Source organism: Bison bison, unplaced genomic scaffold, assembly GCF_000754665.1.
Source record: "Bison bison bison isolate TAMUID 2011002044 unplaced genomic scaffold, Bison_UMD1.0 scf7180017864291, whole genome shotgun sequence".
Taxonomy (NCBI): Eukaryota; Metazoa; Chordata; class Mammalia; order Artiodactyla; family Bovidae; genus Bison; species Bison bison.
In genome coordinates, this window is record NW_011494863.1 from 1,941,595 (window position 1) to 1,959,023 (window position 17,429).

Consider the following 17,429-nt stretch of genomic DNA (forward strand, 5'->3'; position numbering starts at 1 on the left):
CACCACCCTTATGCAGAAAGTGAAGAGGAACTCAAAAGCCTCTTGAAAGTGAAAGTGGAGAGTGAAAAAGTTGGCTTAAAGCTCAACATTCAGAAAACGAAGATCATGGCATCCGGTCCCACCACTTCATGGGAAATAGATGGGGAAACAGTGGAAACAGTGTCATACTTTATTTTTCCGGGCTCCAAAATCACTACAGATGGTGACTGCAGCCATGAAATTAAAAGACACTTACTCCTTGGAAGGAAAGTTATGACCAACCTAGATAGCATATTCAAAAGCAGAGGCATTACTTTGCCAACAAAGGTCCATCTAGTCAAGGCTATGGTTTTTCCGGTGGTCATGTATGGATGTGAGAGTTGGACTGTGAAGAAGGCTGAGTGCCGAAGTATTGATGCTTTTGAACTGTGGTGTTGGAGAAGACTCTTGAGAGTCCCTTGGACTGCAAGGAGATCCAACCAGTCCATTCTGAGAGATCAGCCCTGGGATTTCTTTGGAAGGAATGATGCTAAAGCTGAAACTCCAGTACTTTGGCCACCTCACACGAAGAGTTGACTCATTGGAAAAGACTCTGATGCTGGGAGGGATTGGGGGCAGGAGGAGAAGGGGACGACAGAGGATGAGATGGCTGGATGGCATCACTGACTCGATGGACGTGAGTCTGAGTGAACTCCAGGAGTTGGTGATGGACAGGGAGGCCTGGCGTGCTGTGATTCATGGGGTCACAAAGAGTCAGACACGACTGAGTGACTGAACTGAACTGAATACTCTTTTTTGAAGTATATTTTGTCTGATATTAAATTGGCCATTGCAGTCTAATATTTACTGTGTGCATGGCATATCTCTTCTCATCCATTTACTTTCTGTTTCTTTACATTTAAAATGTGCCCTTGTAGAAAGAATATGTTTTGTTCTTGTTCTTTTATTCATCTTGGTAACTGTTATCTTTTGATTGAAATTAATTTGTGTGATTATTGATATGTTTGAATTTGTATTCTCTAATATATTGTCTTTAATTTTCCACTATGAATTTGTTCTTTTGGTTTTCCTTGTCTCTTTTGAATTATTTGAATATTCTTTAGAATTCTGTTTAATTTTTGGATATACATATTTTTAGTTAAATATATTTGCATATTTTAGTTGTTGCTCTAAGGATTATAGTATGTATCTTAACTTCTATCAGTCTACTTAGAGTTACTTGTGTTCTACTTTCATAGAACATAGTAACATAGTAACCTGTAACCATATAAAACTGTTCAGCTTCTCTCATGTCATTGCTTACACTATAGTTTTCATTTGTATTAAACTTATACAGTATTAAACCAAGACACAAGATACAGTTATAAATTTTGCTTAGTCATTATGTGCTTTAGAGAAGTTAAGAAGATAAAAAGTCATTTTTATTCATCCAGACATTTAGCATTTTCAGTGCAGTTATTTGTTTCCAAAGAGTCTAATTTCCCTGTAGTATCTTTTCACTTCAGCCTGAAAAAGCTTAATGTGTATCTGCTGCAGTGATTTCTCTTAGTTTTCTTTATTGGAAAATATATTTATTTCTACTGCATTTTTGACTGATAAAGAGTTCTGAATTGATAGTTTTTTCTTTCCTTCAGCATTTTAAAGATTTTATTCCACTGTCTTTTAACCTCTGTGTTTTCTTTTATTTATTTTTGGCTGCGCTGGGTCTTTGCTTTGCATGGGTTTTCTCTAGTTATGGAGAGCAAGGGCTACTCTTCATTGCAGTGCAAGGGCTTTGCATCGTGGTAGCTACTCTTGTTGCAGAGCACAGGCTCTAGAGTGCTGGCTAATAGTTGTGACACACGGGCTTAGTTGTTCTGCAGCATGTGGAATCTTCCTAGATCAGGGATTGAACCTATGTCTCCTGCATTGGCAGGTGGATTCTTACCCACTGTGCCACCAGGGAAGACCTTAAACTCTGTGTTTTCTGATGAGAAGTCTACAATCATTTAAGTCATTGTTACCTTTCTATGATACGATTGTTTTTGTTACCTTTTTTTGGGGGGTAAGGTGTACTGATTTCAAGGTTTTCTACTTATCTTTGGTTCAGAAATTTGACTATGATGTGCTTGCTTGTGGTTTTCTTCATATTTACCCTGTTTGGGATTACCTGAGTTTACTAAACCTGTAAATTTATGTCTTTCACCAAATCTGGAAAAATTTTTGTCCTTAATTCCTAATAAAGTGAAATATTTTTTGGCTCTATTCTCTGTTTTCTCTCTTTCTGAACTCTATCACCTACATATGAAACTTTTGAATATTTTCTGATTTTATCATTGTAGAGTTTAACTTTTGTCCTTAATAGTCATATTTCTATATCCTCATATATAGGAATATATGTCCTATATTCTCTATATATCCTATATTCTATTCTAGAATATTCTTACATTGTCGTGTAGGTCTGTGAGGCTCTGTTTATTTGATTTCAATTCTTTCCCTCTCTCCTTCAGATTTGATCATTTCTCTTACTCTAATTTCAGGTTCACTGACTTTTTCTTCTATTATCTCCACTCTTCTATTAAGCCTACTCAATGAATTTTTATTTCATGATATTTTAGTACTAGTATTTCCACTGGGTTCTTTTTTAATATTTTCTATGCTCAGATTTTCTTTATTTTCATTCGTTACCAGCATGGTGCTCTTCATGTTATTAAATATAGTTAGAGTAGCTACCTTAAAGTCATGGTCTGCTAATTTCAACTCCTGCATCATCTCAGGTTTCATTTCCTGGTGGTCTTTACCCTTGAAAACACATCACATTTTACTAGTTGTTTGTATGCTACATAATTTTGAATGTATCCTGGATATTATAAGTGTTGTGGAGACTCTGTACTGTGTTACATTTTTCTGAAGGGTGTTCATGTTTTTGTTTTAGGAGAGAATAAATGATTAGACTGAAAATACAAAACTTCTCTGGCTTGTGATGGGCAGTAGTTCAAATTTAAGTTTAGTTCTTTTAGCTGTAGCCTTGGTTTTCTATATGTGTTAAGGAGTCTACAGAGATGTGTGAAGAATTCCCTTTATCTGGCTCTCTCCACTTAAGGATCTTTCTCTCCTCCAATTGTTGTGGTTGTTACTAACTCTTCATTATTCCTCATGCCTGAGAAAATGAGGTCTATCTGTCAGAGCTCTAGCTTCCTCATGTTGTGCCACAACCATGGCCTGTCCTCAGAGCAAAGCAACAAAAACAGGAAGCTCACACCATGCTAAACCCTTTCTCCAAATTTTGGCTCCCCACCAGATCTCCTTGCTTTTGTTTACTCTCAGGAGCCCTCAGAAAGTTACTGTATGTATTCGTTCAGAAGGCCTATCATGAGCTTAGTTAGGTATACTGGATTCAGCTTCAGACCTTTTCTTTAAAGATTTTACTTAAATATCACATTAATCCAGGAATTAAACTTAATAATTTATTTATCTCCAGATAAAGGGTTGAATGAATGTTTGAGAGAGTTAGATATCAAGAAATGTATTTTCTTTTCTTAAATATTCTTTATTTTTTAAATTATGAAAGTATGATAACACATTTACAAGAGACTTGGAAAATACATAACAAAGTTACATACAGTTCCACTATATATTATAATTATTTTTTAAGTAGATAAATTAAGATTTTTAGTTGGAGTTTAAATATCCAGCTCTCAAAAATTAATAGAATGAACAGACAGAAAAGTAGAAGGATATAGTAGACCCGAAAGCACTATTAAGCAATTCAATATAATTAAGATTTATACAGCTAAGGAATGTATATTCTTAAAGGAACAACTTCTAACCCTACTGGATATAGGGTAAAAATGACATAAAAACACTGTGATGTGGGGACTTCCCTTGTGGTCCAGTGGTTAAGACTTCACACTGCCAGTGCAGAAGGCATAGGTTCTGGTTGGGGAACTGAGTTCCACATGCCATGCAGTGCGACCAAAAGATAAAAATAAATAAGTAAAAACAGTATGATGAAACAAGTCAGCTTAAGTGAAATAAATTCAAAGAAGTAAGCTAACTTTCTCAATGAGAATTTAGGTGTAATTTATAGGAGTAATATGAAATAATTATGAGACCTTTTATAAGGAAAACAAAATATTGCTGTGAACATGATTCTGTGTTTCTTTACTGTATTATGAACTAAGAATTTTAAAGACAAATTAGAAGTAATGAATTGGCACTTTTACTATTGATTGTGAGTGTAAATTGGCACAGAAATTTAGGAAAGCATTTTGCCATGTCTGATTAAAATTTATATGTGCATACTTTTAACTAAGCACCTCTCAAAATAAACACATAAGCACATACATACATGCACACACTTTCAGAAATACACCTAAATATTCAATCATATAGTAAAAATAAATTATGAAGTATTCATAATGGCTGAATATTATACAGCCACTACCAGGAGTAAAACAGAGTTATCTGGGGAATTCCCTGGCTGTCCAGTGGTTGGAACTCTGTGCTTTCACTGCCAAGGACCCAGGTTCAATCTGGGTCAGAGAACTGGGATTTCGCAGGTAGCACCACAGGGCCAAAAAACAAAACAAATAAACAAAACCCCCCAGAGTTATCTGTGGTGACATCATAAATGTTAAGTAAAAATAAACGGTAGTATGTAGAATGTGGTTACACTTGGGCAATATATATAATGTACATATTTATGTATACATAAAAGTCTGGAGGAATATACAATTATCTATTAATGATGTAGTGTACAGGAGAATGGGATTTGAAGGGACTTTCACTTTTTTTGCCTTTTCTGGATGAATTGAGTTTTGTACAAGCAGCATGTATTTTTTAATGTTATTGAACCTAAATAAAATAAATAGAAGACCAAGAAAAAAATAAAATTTCATGTAGGAAATATAACCAAAATTTACATCTTTTTAAAACCTAAAAGTATGGACATACTATATTCACTTATTCAAAAAGCACATACATATACAATAAAAGCTTTTTACAGCAGTATAACAAATATACTTTTACTTGCTAGTGATCCCCAGATGTTTTTTCTTTAGTTGATTATAATATAACTTTAATATAATAAATAAATTAAAAGTATATGAGATACCAGGAAAGGGCATCAGAGCTTTAGTGTTTAGTTCTTGTCACAAAGTAAATTTTCAATAAATTTTGAATGAATGAAAAGGTTCCCAATATCAGAAAAAAAGAATTTTTCTTTTAATAAGAATGACTGAGATTGTTCAGCTCTGAATTATTTCTCCAAATAAGATTCTGACACCCTAACATAAGGCAGTTTTCTTGTTTACAAATTATGAGCCTTAATAGTAAAATAGCATATAGATAAAATAAATGGAAATACAGTGCAGTCACATATTACTCTAGGGTTAGGGTCCAAAGTGTATGTGTGTGGTGAATAACATGTTTAATTAGTAAAAACTTGCAAATCACATAAATCTTTCCAAGTACATTTTCCCTAGTTGTATTGGTACCACTTTAAAGAGAAATTCTTATGTATGCTAAAGTTTAAGATTACTAAACTCATCTAAATTAGGGAACAAAAGAAATTTTTTTATCTGGATATTCAGACTTTTCTGCCATTAAGATAAATGATGAATGAGGATTGATGGAGGATTATAAAGTGCTCCTGCTTGCCTATAAGGTTTATTCCATTTGCTTTTTAATGTTAGCTCAGTAACCTTGATGCATATACAAATTCTTTAATGAGAATTAAATTTGATAATTTAATTTGGCTATGTATTGTAACATTATTGAATTTCTCCATGATTTTTAAAAAAATATATTGGGGGGAAATAAGCATAGGGAATAATCCATGATAATTTAATTTTCTGTCCCTACCCCCAACCTAAAATTGCCAGGTTCTCAGAATTATAGCTAGTTTCTCATCCAGGGATGTGTACTCAGGAAACTCATGGTCTTATTTTTTCAGGGTTGCAGCTACTTTCTTAACACATCATTGTTGACACTTGGAAAGAAGGACTTTTTTGTAATTTGAAAATCCTCTTTATTTTTCAACTCCTGCTAGCTTAAGGAGCACTAAACCTACATATCCTAGGAGACATATCTGTCTAGTATATCCTATGTATACACTGATTTATGAACCAATAAATGTTTCATATACAGTTGAGATTTCAAATGAGCTTATGATAATTGGATCAGAGGAATAGTAGTCTAGCTTAAGAGTATAGCAGAAAACCAATCATGGGAGGCTATGATGAAATTTTAATTATAAAGGATATTGAATATCTTAGGGTGACAGTTCTGTTATAATAGATGTAACGTTGAACTTGAAAGGGAGAAAATGAGATTTTCCCCCCTGCTGCTGCTGCTGCTAAGTCGCTTCAGTTGTGTCCAACTCTGTCCAACCCCATTGACAGCAGCCCACCAGGCTCCCCTGTCCCTGGGATTCTCCAGGCAAGAACAGTGGAGTGGGTTGCCATTTCCTTCTCCAATGCATGAAAGTGAAGAGTGAAAGTGAAGTCGCTTAGTCATATCCAACTCTTAGCGACCCCATGGACTGCAGCCTACCAGGCTCCTTCGTCCATGGGATTTTCCAGGTAAGAGTACTGGAGTGGGGTGCCATTGATCTGCTTGAAACCAACTCTTATTTCTAGTAAATTATCAAACCATTTGGTTTGATATCTTCGGTTTTATATCTTCATTAAGGTTACTACCTTATTGTCTTTGGTTTACTGAGTTTATTGAAAAATTCCCCAATAGATTTAGATAAAGAAAAAGTCTCAAGTTAAAGTGTTAACTAATTGGAAAGTTTGGTATGCATGTGTGTATACATATTTTTCTACTCAGGGCTGGAAGGCTAAAGTAGGCATTAACCCACTTCAAGTTGTAGATGTATAAATTAAATGATATTAAGATCTTTTTTTTTTAAATGTAGAAAAGCAATGTATTCCATTATAAGCACTTACACAGTTAGTCATGGAGAGTAACAGGCCTGCTGTGAAACAGGTCACCCAAAATTGAGATGGTATCAAACTAGTGGTCAAGGACTAACTCCTTAAAAAAAAAAAAGCAACTCTTATCCAGGATTAATTTAATTTTAAAAACAAATACAAGCTATTGAATCACTCTTCTCAACTTAACTGGACAGTCTACCTGTGGTATAACTGTCAGGTAAAAACATGGTTTTACAACCATGTTGTAAAGGGAATACCTTTACAACTTGGTATTCCCAAGTTTTTTTAAAAAACCATTTCACAGAAAGTAAAGAAATAATATTAAAACAGCTCAAGAAATACACTAACAAGCAAAAATATATGGGGAAGGAGGAACACATTGTTTTGACTTAAGAAACTGAGAGGGGACTGGTCTGTGTAAGAAAATGTGCATCCTGGAAAGCTCGGCATGTAGGAATTTGTATGACTTGAATCTCCTCTATTTCCTGAATAAAAACAACATCTTGTAGTATTTATACTTCATGGCTCAGACACCTATCTCACTTGGCTCTATTTCTTACTCACTTTAGCCTTTACTTAAATGAGTCTGAAAAACTTGGGGGTATAGCATAAGAAGAAAAATAACCGCACACAATACTCCCCCTTTTTTGTGGCTACTTTTAGACTCTGTTACTAGAAAATTCCTAAAGAAAATTTAAGTATAAGTCTGTGGCTCTGCTGAATCAAGAAGCCACCAGTTAATGTTTAGAAAATACCTTCTGTTTGGACTAATAACATTGTTGATAGGATTTATTATAGAGGGATAACCAAACAAAATCTGTGTCTCAAAACCAGTGTTAAATCAGTCTCAGAGTTGAGAGAAAGAACAGGGGAGTCCAAAAAGTGCAGACATGATCTAAGATCCTTGTCCTTCTGGAGCCACACTTTCTTCAGGGTCTTCATCATTATAAATGTTCTCTGCCATTTGCCACACTTGCATGATATTGTCTTCTGATACAGAACAAATCACCCAAGGTTTGTTGGGATTCCAGGAGAAATCAGATATCTTGGCAGTGTGACCACCATAAATAAACAATTCTGGTGGCCCATCTTCTGCATCTTCTGGGGATTGTCCCTCTCTAATTTTGCTTAAATCCCAGACATGCAGTCTATGATCAGTACCACTGGAAGCCAAAATAGTCTCATTGTGAGGTGACCACTGAACCTGGAATATTTCATCCTTATGTGATTCAAAGGAATGCAACTTAAGTTTCAGATTTCTCAGATCCCACAGAGCAACAGTCTTGTCAGCTGATCCTGTGGCAAGAATGAACTCACTATAAGGACTGAAAGAAAGGCAGTTCACTTCAGCAGTGTGAGCATCAACTGAGTGGCTTGGCTTGGAAGTATTGTTAGAATGAGTATCCCAGATATTAAGTTTCTGATCATCAGCAACTGACCCAAAGAGGACTCATGGAGCAGATGCCAAGAGACATCCTCTACTACTGCCGTGTGCCCTGTGAAGATGGTCTTCGCATCCACAACTTTCCCTTTCTTTGGAACAGCACTGATGGCCCACAGGCAGGCAGTGTGATCATCTGAAACACTCAGTAGGTGCCCACTGAGATTTGGGTTCCAAGAAAGCCTGTAGCCTTCCTTCTGATGTCCACAGAGATGCAAGTCTGGGTTGCACTCTCCAGAAGTGTCTGGTTTAGAAGGATGTTTTGTATAGCCAAAACCAAGAACATCACTGGATGGAGTCTTTGTTGCAATGATGCAAGGGTTCTGGGGTGTATAGCATGCCCTGTTTACCTCTCCTTCAAGGTTGATCTTGATTTCTAATACAATTTTTCCACTAACTGAGCCCAAACCCCCAAATTCTCCTTTTTCACTGTTTTTGTGTGAAGCATCAAACTGAGCATTATGGTTAGCGAGCTGCATGCTGGCTATCAAAAGGTGGTTTTGTTCATCTGACGTGTGTGTGTCCCCAGGACAAGTCGATGAATACTGAAATCTTTCCCTTCTGGTCTGGTTACATCTGGAAGCCACTGTGCAGTTAGGCTAGGCCACTCCAGAGCATAGGTCATCACCAAATTGTAAAGAAAAGGAGTGTTCTTTTTCCATATTTTGTATTCTTCATTGATCACACATTCTACTGCGTCATCAAAGGCTGCTTCCTTGTCGGCCATGGAGGGTAGGCAAGCTGGTGGGGATCCTGTGATTTTAAGATCTTTGAGACCATTAGATCAGAGACGCTAAATAAATAGAACCACTACTAGATTTTTCTTCTCAGTACTAGATTTTTCTCCTCAATTCCATCAGTCAAGAATGCAAAAAGAGAATGCAGAAACTTGGAGTTTTGCTCTTTTCACTCATCCCTCCTTTCTCTTCAGGTTATTCTGATAATTTTATGAGACTTCTATCCCTATGCTGTGCCCTCTTTTTTTCTGGCTAATAATCATTGAAAATGCATAAAATGGAAATTTTTCATGCTTTATCTCAATAAATGCCTAGCAGAAACTGTTGGTAGTAAGTACTGTTTTCCCCTATTTTACTAAGCTGAGATCTACAGAGAGAGAGAGAGAGAGCATGCGAAAACCTTTCCCAAGGACACATAATAAACAGTAGAGCCAGATCTTGAATCTTAAGAGTCTGGTTTTACATTAAGCAGGATTATTTTTTTTTCCATTTGCTGTAAAGTTTTATTTTATTTTCCTTGGAGGGGGAGTGAGGGGGAGAGGAGTCCTGAACTAATTTGTTCTGGAGCAAAATATGGCCTCTCAGGCAAAGGACCCACCTGTACACGAACTCTTGCTTGGTGCAAGCAGGATTATTATAAGAGGACCCTCCCTAGGTGCATGACCTAAGCATATGATGTGATTAAAAACCTTCAAGTGGAGTTGGGTCTATAATTGCTAGTGGAATTTAGTCCTAGAATCTTACCACCTAAAAGATCCATTGTAAAAAGTTCTGAGGATACCACAAAAATGAAGAATCTATAAGTGTCTTGGAACTCTGAGAGGTTTCTAACTTTGATAAAAGTTTTAGATAACAGTAATTGCTCATCAAAATACCTTAATGATCTTTTCATATCACAGGATACATCTTAAATTGGCTAATTTAGAGAATTTATATTTTACCCACCTTATAATGTACACATAACTGCTGAAGAATTTATTTAACAATATCCATCACAACAAATACATGAATGAGATATTAGAAAAGTCTGGGAATTCCCTGGTCGTCCAGTGGTTAGGATGCTGTGCTTCCATTTCAGAGGGCCCAGGTTCATCCCCTGGTCAGGGAACTAAGATCCCTAAGCCAATTTATTTGTAAAACCCCATTACTTAGGCAGAATATTGTAGATGAGATCCTGCAAACCATGTAGTATGGCCAAAAAAGAGGTTCATTTGTAAAACCCAATTACTTAGGCACAATATTGTAGGTGGGAAGATGGTACTGAAAGAAGAAATGAAACACAAATCTGTTTTGTATTGCAGTTTTGCTAAGGCCAACCACCGTGTGTGTGTGCGTGTGTGTGTGCGTGTGTGTGTGTGCGTGCGCGTACGTGTGTGCGCGTGCGCGTACGTGTGTGCGTGCATGTACGTGTGTGTGCGCGCGTATGTGTGTGTGTGTGCGTGTGTATGTGTGTGTGTGTGTGTGCGTGTGTAGGCTTCCCAGGTGGCCCTAGTGGTAAATAACCTGCCTGCCAATGCAGGAGACATAAGAGACACAGGTTTGATCCCTGGGTTGGGAAGATCCCCTGGAGGAAGGCATGACAACCCACTCCAGTATTCTTGACTGGAGAATCCCATGGATAGAGGAACCTGGCAGGCTATAGTCCATAGGGTTGCACAGAGTCGGATACGACTGAAGCGACTTAGCACGCACACACACACTTGTGTGTGTGTATATGTATGTATTCCAACTGAAGTCTCTAAAAGATCAAAAAATTATAGTTGTAAAAGGAATTGGATAGGAGCTCATATAAAATACTTGGAACTTTTTGCTGGAGGCAGTAACATAATTCTTAATTAAGAGTGCATGTGTAGTGGTCGGAGGTGGTATTTCTAGCTCAAGAAAAAAGGGCATGGAAAAGAGCTTCCTGAAGATTCTGTTAAATTTCTTCACCTTTTGGGTATCTAGTTTCTTCATCAGTACCAACCTGATTGGGGACTGTGCTCTTGTGAGCATTAAATGAAATAATGTGTATAGAAACAATATATAAACGTAGTGCTAAGGCATCAACATGGCAAGGAGGAACCAAAAAGCCAATAATTACTTGACACTCTGTATATATGAACAGATACTTTTGAGAATTCACCCTTTTTAGGTGGAGGTGTATATTTGTTTTCTCTAAGCAGCAAACACAATGGGTATAGAAAGAAGACACTGTGACCTTCGTTTAGACCAAACAGGTCAATCCTGGAAAACAGTTCCAATTCCAGGTACCTCACCAATATCTACATTTTTTGAAATTAAAAAAAAATGTGTACAAATCGATGACTGCTTTGGCTAAAACCCACTTGGGAACAAGGGTATTGTTTTAGTGCCAATTACCGTCTTATTTTATTCTATGGCTAAAATCCCAAGAATTGAAGAGGAGAAACAGGGCCAAAACAAGTTTTTCTATTAAAATAAAAGGCCTTGAGTGATGAATGGAAACTTGGAACAGGTTTTAATGGCAATACCAGAAGCCAGGAATTAACTTAAATACAAACTTACCAATTTCTGGCATGCATTGAGTCTCAAATAGAATATTGGTTCTAATTTTAGTGAATTAGAAACATGGCTTACTCCAGGCAGTTGGTATTCTCATTCCAGAATGCTCAACTTGTTGCTGGATTGGCGTGGACTATTGATGCTTCCTTGCTTTGAGTCATTGATAAAATGTTGAATAACTAACTGCTAAGACCAATGGTGAATCTCTGCGGTCACCTACAAGAATTCTCCTTTCAGGCTGAAACATTCCATTAATAAACACTTTTTGTCACTGTTATCCAAATAATTATGAAATCATCTAATTACACTGTCCATAGCCTTCCTTCCTTCCTTTTGTCTGTAAGGAGATATTGGGGGACTTTATTTAATGTCTTCATGAATTCCAAATAGACTGTGCCTATAGCATTTTCCTTGTCAATTATTCTAGCAACTGAAAATCTAAAATGCCCATGTGGATTTTTTTTAAAAGTTTATGTGGTTGGTTTGATGTTACCAGTTTTCAGTTAAGCCAAAGTGGTCCCTAGTATGAATGCCTTTGTCTCTAAGTGCTCAAAAACAGTTACTTTAGTAACAATAGTTTTGAAGGAATTTATATCAGACTCAATGGCACTTTTAAAAAAATAGGAAATTTGGTACTCTAGTCACATCTGTAAGTTCCGCTAATACTCTGGAAGATCATTTATTACTTGGCTTACTTTTAGCACTTTTATGTTTCCTATCTCCTCACTGATCTTGAGGTTCAAGTTCCACTTAAACATTTTGCTCAATGAAAAGTAAAGAATTTGGGTGAGATACTTTCTAAATTTCTCTCAACCTTTAACATTCTGTGATTTTTAGTAGGCCATCTCAATTGAAAATAGTGATAGAGAAGCAAAGCTCTCTAATAAGTGAATAGTTTGATTTTATCTGTTATATTACACTATCTGCCCCAAGCTCTTAGTGTATTTCTCCCTTTTTATTATTTATCCAAAGGTAGTTTGAGTTCCTTTGTTTATTGTAAGCAATTTTCAGATGCCTCAGTCTCAAATCAACAGTATATTAATTTCTTAGAACTAAAGACTTAAAGGATCTTTCCCTAAAAGCTAATGCATTCCCTCTGGAGGAAAGGGACTATGGAAAAAATTCAACCATCATGTTAAATGAAAAATCTTTTTTTATCTCTCCAGTCATTGGATGCTGTACCTGTAAAGAATGCTATAATCATATTTGTAAACATTTTCCTTTTCTAGATGTATAAAGATCAGAGGTGCAGTTCCTTTATAATAAGATGGAATTTTTAAACTCTTTTGGACCACATTAAACATTGGGAAGTTCATTTGTCTCTGTTTTTAAATTATATGTCATGTGCTCAGTTGGTGGAACAACATAAATACACACCTTAAAACTGAAAATTATAACCTTCCCTATTTGACAGATATTCCCATATTGGTCAGCCCAAAGCCTGATCCAACTAATGAGAACACCTTGTGGTCAAAAGATTCTAGATTGTTTACTTCCCCAAAGTAAAATGATTTGTAATGACACTAATAATAAAGGAAAGTTTATGTGAATTAGGAGAGTTCACTAAGCACCAGTATTTTCTCAGAGGCTTAATTGGGTTGTGTTCTGATTGGTTTTGCTCCTGTGTCCAATGACCTCAGGATAGATGCATTTCACAGATACAATTGAGGGATATAATTAAGGGAGGCTATTTCAGAGTTCTTGGCTAACATGGGGGTAAACAAAATCATGTTTTGTGTGTGTGTGTGTGTGGTGCTTCTCATATCATGTCACTTTCTTTGTTATGAGCAGGGAATATCTTTTTTATATATAATTTATAATTATAAAGTAGAAAGAGTGATCATAAAATACTTTTGAGCAGATCCTTTCTTAAAGAGTCCAGCAACTTTAGAATTAGTTCCAGGTTTGAAATATTTTGAATTTCAAATTTTAAAGGAAGTTAAATCATTGTGGACCGTTGAACCCTCTCACCATGAGATCTGGGGGGGAAAAAGGGAAGCGATAGCTCTTCTTATATCTGCTAAAAAAGGATCTGAAGAAGTGGAAACACCCATCACTTATTTATTGAGAGGTTTCCTACACTGTGAAGAAGATAAAGACACATACAACATGGCTTCTGCTTGTAGGTTGGTTATAATTAAGATATAAGAAATAATATTAAAGCATTTGGATGAATTAAAAAATGACACGTTTAGAATTCTGAATGTCAGCATTTAGAGAAATAAAAAGACCTTATGTTTAGAATAGACAATGTTTCATGGATTAGGTAGGTTTTAAGATGGATCTTGAAATATAGATAAGATTTGGAAAGGGGGAGAGAAAAGATGAAGCTATTTTTATTTGAGATAATTGTACAGTGAAGTTGTAAATTTAGTTCTGTTCAAGAAACATTATTAAGTACCTCTGTGCCAGTCTCTACACTGGGTGTTAGATATTACAGCATGTTTGGCAACAGTTCTGTACTCTGTTGCTAGCGTATTTTCACATATCTTAAAAAAGGTGAATCTCTTGTGAGGAAACAAATCCCTTGAAGGAATTCTCATGACGTAAGTCCCTTTTCTTTGGTGATATAGAAAAGGACTGGTTTTTGTTTTCAAAATATAGGATAAGGTCAACTTTGGTACACATTCATCTTCCCCATCATCACCGACTTCCTGTCTGGCATAGTTACAGGTGCTAATCTTTGTTCAATACTTTAAAGGGCCATGCTATATACAGACTGTCAATTAAGGAGGTTATCTGATGATAAGAAGTTGTTGCATTTTGATAATAATGATAATAATAACATTTGTCAATTACTATGTAGGTTGTTTTTCTCTTTCCAATTTTATTGAGATATAACTGACATACAGCAGTGTATAAGTTTAAGGTGTACAGCATGATGATTTAAGTTACATACATCATGAAATAATTACTACAATGTTTAATGAACATCCAGTTTCTCATATAGATAGAAAATGAAAGAAAAATAAAATTTCTTTCCTCGTGATGAGAACTCTTAGGATTTACTCTCTTAACAGCTTTCATATATAATATATAGTAGTATCAATTATATTATTTATCATCTTGTGCATTATATCCCTAGTACTTACCTTATAATTGGCAGTTTGTATGAAGCCTATCTTCTAACTGGCTTCATCTAACTCCCCCTCTCCTACCCTCTCTCCTCTGGTAACCATAAATCTAATTTCTTCTTCTATGAGTTCGTGTGTTTGTGAAGTATAATTGACATACAGCACTATGTTAATTTCTGGCACACAACACAGTGATTCAATATTTCTGTGTGTTACAAAATGATCACCACAATAAGTCTAGTTAGCATTTGTCACTATACAGAGATATCACATTATTATTGACTATATTCCCATATTGTATGTTTCATACCTGTGACTTATTTTATAAGAGGAAGTTTGTACCTCTTTAATCTCCCTGATTGTTTTATATATATCATTTCATGTAATTGTAATGATTCTATGAGTTTACTTAAATTTGTCTTCCCCAATTATAATGAGTAAGCTAAAGTTTAAGTTATATAACATGACCAAGGCCACATGGTTAGTCATTGGCAGGGGTGTGACTGACTTCAAAATCTGTATTACTACACTGTGCTACTCTGCTTTTCTGTAGAGGTTCTTGAAGGTCTGAGGAAAGGAAGGAGTGCATAGTGGTATGGCTGAGGCATTAGTACTAATATTCATGGACAGGGCACCTGCCAGCAGTCTAAACAATCCCATTCCAATAACTAGTAAGGTTGGCATGAGACATGTACAACATATGAGGAACTAAATCATTGTAGTGCCAAATACAGAGTACACCATCTCTTCAGTGTATCTTTGAAAAGGTGGCTGATTTGCACTGGTGCTGTTTGCCTTCTCAGCCATTGAGGGAGTGAGCACTAGCTGAAGCTTATGATCCTGACACATCAAGATGGACAACCTGGCAGATGTCCTTGCTGGAAGATGACAAGATTACTAAGAGAAGAGGCCTGATTTTTCTCCTGAGTTGACACTTGGGGGCTTCCATTAAAAACATTACCAAACCTCTGTCATTTTCATCTCTTCCTTAAGAGCCTGTGATCTTGTCAGGGGCACAGGTCCATGCATGGTCAATGCCTAGTGACCAGGTTCCCGAGCTGTGGGCAGAGGTGGCAGTGACTATGAAAGCCTGGGAGGAGATGAGGGAAGAAAAGGTCATTCTTCCTGACAACTTATAACTTGATTCCACTTATAAGCCATTTATTTTCAGAAATAAGTAATGGGTGAAGACATAGGCCAGACCTACAATTCATGCACTTGAAAGTTTAAGGCTTTCTGAGATCAAATTACCACAGCAAACAGAGACAGAGTTACTATAGGGACATTTTGGAAGGAAGCTGACAGAGGGAGAAGCCAGAGGCCTAGGAAAGGAGATAGAATTAGAATGCGATGGAAATTGCTTCCCTCTCTGCACCCTTGAGGGAACAAAGAGGGCAAATAAGAAGCAACACATGGAAGACATAGAAGGAAGAGATAGAAGGAAGCTGGGAGCTTCTCTGGAATAAAATGAGTTAGGTTGTGGAGTTGTCAGAGGGTGCACCTGGTATGTGGGAAGAAGAGATGCCCTAGTCCAGGCCTTTGAAACCTGGGTGCCTTGGCCCCTTCACCCCCTGAAGGAGCAAAGCATGTCAAATGTCAGGTCTTGTTCTAGTTTTGTTGCAGTTCATAGCTAGGAAATGACCCACAGCAGAAGATCAAGGGGTGAGAGGATGCTGAAAGAAGAGGAGTGAGTGCTTTTTTTTTTTTTTTTTCTAAGTGGGGCAATGAGTTTTAAACTCTTGCAGAATAGATGAGAAGGCCTGGGGAAAGTGGATGCTCAGAACAGAGAAGAAGAGGCAATGACACAGCACAGAAAGGCTTTTTCTGATCCTTTTGCCTTTCTGTTCACTGAAGGCAATTGGTTATCCTTTTGTTGCCTCTGCAGCAATACAAGGTGTGTATTACACCTGCAGAGACCAGCAGGTGTAGAGGAGCCTTGTATTTATGGAATATGAGCTGCAGCCATTGAAATTGTTGCCTGGTAGTGTAAGATAAATCCTAACCTCCCACATTTTGCTTAATAACAGCAGACTTTTCACTGCAAAGCATCAATGGATTCCAACTTCTGGACAGGCTTGGGAAATCAAGAGTAACAATCTTGATGTAATGGTTTTGCAGGCTCTTGACATTGTCATTCATTAAAGAAAAAATATGAAATCATTTGAAAGAACAAATAAAATGTTTTGGGTGATAAATGATAAAGATTTGAAGTAAAATGAGGAAAAGCTTGAAGGAAGAAACTCTTTAAAATTTTACCAGATTCTCCCCCACTATGATCAAAAGTGGTCAAGTAAGAGCTTAGCCTGCAGCCTCATGGAACCAATATTTTAAAGAATTTTAAAACCTGAAATATTGGTTATTTGCCAAGGCACACATTCAAAGTAAAGGCCATTCGGCCAGGAGTGTTGGATCCCAGGATGCTAGTTTTAGGTCTGCTCCGCGAAAGAGGACAGCACTTCCCACCCCCTCCCTCTGCTCTAGAAGTTGAACACTTTCTGCAGTATTTAGGAGTATTCAGGGAAAATGCTGGGGTCAGAGAAATAATTCTCCTCATCCTCCAGAGTGCCTCTCTGGCGTTTGTTTCTTTGAACGTGAAGCCGCCGCCCAGATACCAGTACTTAGCTGAGGCCCTCGGTGTATTTTCTTGAATTGCGCTTGGAAATCTTTCCCTGGGAGCTCATAGCTCGAGTCCTAGAGATTTAGCAGTCTTTCCTAGAATCTGCTTACAAGACCCGTGCAGCAGCCAAGGGACCGT

General features: G+C 36.8%; 1 protein-coding gene and 1 pseudogene across 1 annotated transcript in view; one reads left to right on the forward strand and one right to left on the reverse strand.

Moving 5' to 3' along the window:
• The window catches only part of LOC104996221 (protocadherin alpha-C2), a 96,010-nt gene that overhangs the window by 25,911 nt on the left and 52,670 nt on the right, over window positions 1–17,429 (forward strand). The window lies entirely within an intron of this gene.
• Window positions 7,775–9,067, reverse strand: LOC104996222 (annotated as a pseudogene).